The sequence below is a fragment of the Pteropus vampyrus genome, unplaced genomic scaffold (assembly GCF_000151845.1).
Source record: "Pteropus vampyrus isolate Shadow unplaced genomic scaffold, Pvam_2.0 Scaffold124, whole genome shotgun sequence".
In the NCBI taxonomy this organism is placed as follows: Eukaryota; Metazoa; Chordata; class Mammalia; order Chiroptera; family Pteropodidae; genus Pteropus; species Pteropus vampyrus.
Window position 1 is genome coordinate 1,731,750 of NW_011888905.1, and position 5,395 is coordinate 1,737,144.

Below are 5,395 nucleotides of genomic sequence, written 5' to 3' on the forward strand. Positions count from 1 at the left end.
TTTTGCTTCGTGGGAAGACCTAAGTAAGGTTTGACTGGATTGTCATTTGACAGTTGATGGGTATGATTTTTTTCCCTCAGGATTTAGCTTTGGGAATGCTTTCTGTGCCTGTTTTCCTCTTGTGGCTTACTAATTGTAATTTGTGTTTCTTGTTCTGAGTTTCTAGAAGGAGTTTGTTGGTATAATAGTTTTCCTTTGGTCATGAGACACATTCTTCCTAGTTTAGTGTTTCTGAAATCAGGAACTAACACAATTGATCATTATGTATAATATGGCAGTGGTTTTAAAATTTTTTCTTCTGAAAATGTGGTCATTAATTCATGAAGCCTCTTGAGATCAGTGGCATCATGGAATTTAAGAAATATATACAGTATATAAATATGGAAATAACTAGATTCATTGGCGATTAGTATGGAAGTTAGGAATTGTTCGTGACTGTCACTGTCTGTTAAATGAAGGGTTGTTTGTAGTTGAGTGGAAAAGTTTAGTTTGTCCAACTTTGTAAGTGTAGTCTGTGTTGTATAAATTACGTTGTGTAAAATCTTTTGGAACATAGTTCAAGGTTTATTGGTATCTTTATGAAGATATAGCATTTCATGATTCCAGTGACTTTCGTGATGTCAGTGGTTTAAGGTAAAACATCTTAAACCAGTTAAGATGCCGCTTACTCCTTTCCTTTTGGGTAGCAAATTACATGTTTATATTCATGGTGTTTATTTCGTAAAGTGTAAGAACAGTAAAGATTATATAATAAAGAGGCGTGCAAATTCTGTAATACTTTTATTTTGTCTAATCTTTTAGACTAGGTACGTGATTAAAAATATAGTTATATGCGTTTATTTAGTCACTAGGTATTTATTGACTATCTTTTATGTTCTGCATGCTTTGCTAAGGACACAGTTAGCAGTGAATAAGGCAGACAGGATTCAGGATTCTTATTCCTGTGCAACAGGTGGTCTAAACGTGGATATTAAGCATATAACTTACTAGGGCGATAAGTGTTAGGACACCAGTGTGCTCCATAAGCTCTTACCAGGGAGCTCTCCCCTGATCTGGGGCTTAGCACGTGTGTCCCTGACGACGTGACCTACACGCTGAGATGGAGAGGTGCGCGGAGGGCATCCGGGAAGGGGGCAGGAGAGAGTCCCCGGGGGGTGGGGGGGGACTAATTGGATGTGTGTCAGAGGAAGGGAGACGGAGACGCGCGACGAACCAAGGGGTGCTCCAAACACACGTGTCACACATGTATCAGTTCTTGCTTTTTTGGGTCGTCACTTGCCCCTGCTCTGCTCCTAACAGAGTGGGAACTGATGAGACTAGAGGTAGTAGGTCGGGGCAGGTAGCACGAACAAAAAAGTAAGCTCTGGTACGTGTGCGGAGCGCTGTTCTCAGTACTTTGCGTATGTTAGTTCATCGAACTCTGGCGACAGTCTGTTCACAGATGAGGGGACTGAGTGCCTTGCCCGCAGCGAACATAGCGGAACTGGGAGCGGAGCCTGTGTGATCCGGACCGGAGCTGGGGTCCTCGACCGCTGGGCCCTACCGTGATGCAGATGGAAGTTACACGTCATGGTTAGGATCGGGAGCGTCCCTCTCTGAAGACCAACATGAAGGAATTCCAAGGTCTTAAGCCAGGGCTGGGGCCGCGCCATATTCAGATTGTTCGATCATTTCTGGCCGCATCGTGGAAAAGGGCCCGGGGGAGGGCAAGGGGCATAGACCGATGTTAGAAAGCCGCCGCTGCGTTCCGGGCAGGTCAGTTTCTCAGACAAGTCCGTGGCAGTGGAATTAGAATTAAAAATTTTTTACTATTCACAAGTTTTGGTGTTAAAGGTAGGGAATAGGGAGTGAGAAGGGTCAAGGATAACCGTCAGGTTTCTGCCTTTACTATTCACAAGTTTTGGTGTTAAAGGTAGGGAATAGGGAGTGAGAAGGGTCAAGGATAACCGTCAGGTTTCTGCCTTGAGCAGCTGGCAGGACTCTGATTGCTTAGCTACTCGGACAGATACATCCTAAGCAACCTGAGGGTCATCTATGAGAATTTCAAAGAGCAAATTAAAATGCACGATACAGATTTTAAAAAGTCTTGCATAGTTAATTTATATGTTTTTTTAATGTTGAGAAATAGAGCAATGATTATAGTTTCTACCTTTTAATAAAGACCACAAAGAAAAACAAAGAGTTATCACAGATGAGACAAGCTAGGTTTTACTTATTTTAAGCTAAAAATCTGCCAGCATGGTTCAGTCTGCAATGGTAATTTTAGATAAGTATACTTACTCAAAAAGTTATTTTTATATGTTAGAGAAAGTTAATAAGAAATTGCCTTTCTTTCGTAGCTATAAAAAACCTTATAGAACTTCATTGACTCCGTGTTCGTACACTGCCACGCCGCCCCCTTGCACGTGTCATGGACGTGTATTTCCAGCCGTCTGCCTGGCCTTTCCGCTTCAGTGTTTCACGTGCATCTAGAATCTGACATATTTATTACCGAACTCTTGGTCTCACCGTTCTGTCTCATCCTGGCAAACAGCTTCTAGAATGTCAGCCCGCGAAGGCAGGGATTTTCGTGTTTCTTGCACGGCTGTACCCCAGTTCCTGTTAGTCATGGGCGCTCAGTAAATGTTCGTTGAGCGTCTCGTGGAACCATCACTCAGTTCCCCGCTCGCTCAGGTCTTCAGATTTCCTTTCCCTCCCTCTTACATCTTACTGACAAGTCATGCCAGTTCGACCCGTGCAGTGCCTCTCAGCCACCCCGTTTTCTTTATTTCCGGTGTTCCCACCCTCAGCTGCCCGTCCCGACCGGTGTTTCAGAATCCACTCTCCTCGTCTTTCTAAGCATCTTCCGCAGCGACTGGGGGACGTTTCCTTGAAACGTCGCGTCCCTTCCCTACTCGGAGCTTCAGTGGAGCCCGACGAGACCCCGAGCAAGCTGCTCTCAGTCACCTTTCCAGTTTTGTTTTGTGCTGTTCCCCTTGGTTTATCTACTGTCAGTCTTCACGATCTCGGGTGCTCTTTACACCTACTGTTCCCTGTTTGGAGATGATTTTTGCTTCCACGTTCGGCCTGGCTATTTCCTACTGAGACTGGGTCTCGCTTAAAGTTAAATGGTTTTCTCAGCCGTGGTCCCCGTCCCTCCGGTCTCCCGTTACTCACTGCGTTATGTAGTAGGACCTCCACGTTGATTGTGTCGTAATTATAAATTTATGCGGTGAGTCGTTTGTCTGCCCACCCCTCTAAAATTGGAAGTTCCCGAGACCAAGGACTGTGGTCGTATTACTTGTGACTGTATCGACAGTGGGTGTCACAATTCTCAAAACCTATTTTGAGGCGCTCGAAATATTTACTGAATGAGTGAAGGGTTAGATTAAGAATGAGGAATTCGTAAGGAGATGATGGAGCGACTGGAGAGGTGGTCGCAGAGCCAGGAGGACGTGCGTGTCTTCGCGTCCTTGCGGAAGCCGGGGAGAGGTCCAGACAGCAGCGACGCGGGTGTGTCGGGAGGAGGAACGAGATCGCGACTAAAATGGGTCCTCGGGCGGCCACATAATGTAGTACTTGAGAGGAGCCACGTAGACCTGGGCTCTACCTTTTATTGGCTATTAACCTGTTTTTCCATCTCTGAAAAGGGAATAATAATAGTAACTAATTTTATGGTGATCGTGAGGCTCAAATGAGATAATCTGGGTAAAACATTTAGCGTAGAGCTTTGCACAAGAAGCTCAGTAAATTTTTTATGAAAAGCGCAGATATTTTTTATTTTTACTTACTAATGTGAGCTCATTGTAAGGACTCATTATTTGTGGCACTTCAAAACTTGTAGTCGATTTCCTCTTTCCTTGCTAAACAGTGTCCTGTCCAAGTCTTCTGCCCCCTCCCCAAGCCTTCCGGTCGGGTGGCCGTCAGGTGGCCATCGGGAGGCCGCGCAGAGCGGTCTCCACGCGGCTGGAGTGGCTCCGGCGCTTCCGTGTGCCCCGGCCAGAGCTCCGTGTGGACATGAGTTTGTTCCTGTTTATCGGTTCCGTGGGTTGTCACTTGGATGTGAGGTTAGCGTGGGAGGCGCGGGGCGGGTGGCGGTCTGCCTTTCATGGAGGAAACGGCGTGGAGGTGAGGACGGGCTCGAGCAATGCGAACCTGTTTGAAGACTCCACGCTCGTGCCGCTCACCCAGGTGCTGAGTGTCATGCTACCAGCGGTGTCCCTAGAGCACTAGCAGCTGTGACTGACTTCGTAAATGTATAGGTGGTATCTCGCGTGTTCTTAGATTGTCATACTTTGCGTTGATATAACGTATACATCCTGTTAATTAGCAGTTTTCTAAAAGGCTTGTTCATAGCTAAAATGATCCAGGCAAAGGAGCTTCATGTTACAGTGTTTTAGTTTCCCTTGAATTTGGACCAGACTGTTCCTGATTGTTTTAGCGATTTGAAAACAGACTATAAATCCCAAAGCTGCATGTGAAATGAAGGTTAAATTCGCCTCTTTGAGGGAAGAGATTTGCAGTCTTACTTCTGTTTCTCCTTGGAACTGTGTTTTGAATTGAACGTATTGTGGTAGGAAACAGAGTGAGTTGTGTAACCACATGGCATCCTCGCCCCTGGATGGAAAACCTAGATCATATGGACATCTTTCCAAAAGCTGAGAGAGTATCGTTCACGAAGAACGTTGCTTTGAAGGTTGAAGCACAGCGTTCTGGCAGCTGCTGTAGGGTCTGCTTTTCACACAGTTTACGCTGAGCAGATAAAAAGCATTCTTTGTTGGGAAGTATCTTCCGAATTTGGATTTATCTTTACTAGAAACACTTAAATTCGGTAAGTGGGGTTTGCCAGTCACGACTGTCCAGTCTCGGCTGCCCGAGTGGAGTCACAGAATGGGCCCTTAGCATGCGGTTCTGTTTCTTCTTCGATCAAGTTAGGGGAACGTGATATTTCTCTATTATATACTTCCAGTGTTTTCAGATTCATTCTTCTTCAGCTTACTGATATTCTATTTTATAGTAACGTGTGTCACTTAAATTCAGTTTTTTCCTTTTTAAAAATGAAGAGAATCATACTTTCCTGAACACTTTTATGGAATGTTTTGAAAGTGAATAAGTACTGGTAAAAAATGCTTTGAGTTCTTTGGAAGAAATACTGAAATTCTACTTTACATTTATAAATGTACGTATTATGAGAGACAAAATTGTAATACATTTAAAAATTGTGTGTAGCGAATAGAAAAGCAGTTGTTTTGTGTAAATTATTGTCTTTATTCTAGAAAAGATTCCTTTTAATAACTGACCCAAAAGGTACAGGGCAGGGCATCAGCTCCCCGTTAGTAAGGTAGGACGTAGGATGGACATTAGAAATTAACAAACAGGAAGTGGGGGCGGGGCACCTAGGAAAGGAACAAACTGA

General features: G+C 44.5%; 1 protein-coding gene across 1 annotated transcript in view; it reads left to right on the forward strand.

The window, feature by feature from the left end:
* The first annotated feature begins 1,600 nt into the window (after positions 1 to 1,600).
* ASH1L (ASH1 like histone lysine methyltransferase) overlaps positions 1,601 to 5,395 on the forward strand; it is a 106,031-nt gene continuing 102,236 nt past the window's right edge. The window contains exon 1 of the mRNA XM_023534302.1: positions 1,601 to 1,623. The gene's annotated coding sequence lies outside the window, so the exon portion shown is untranslated. The remainder of the gene's footprint in view (positions 1,624 to 5,395) is intronic.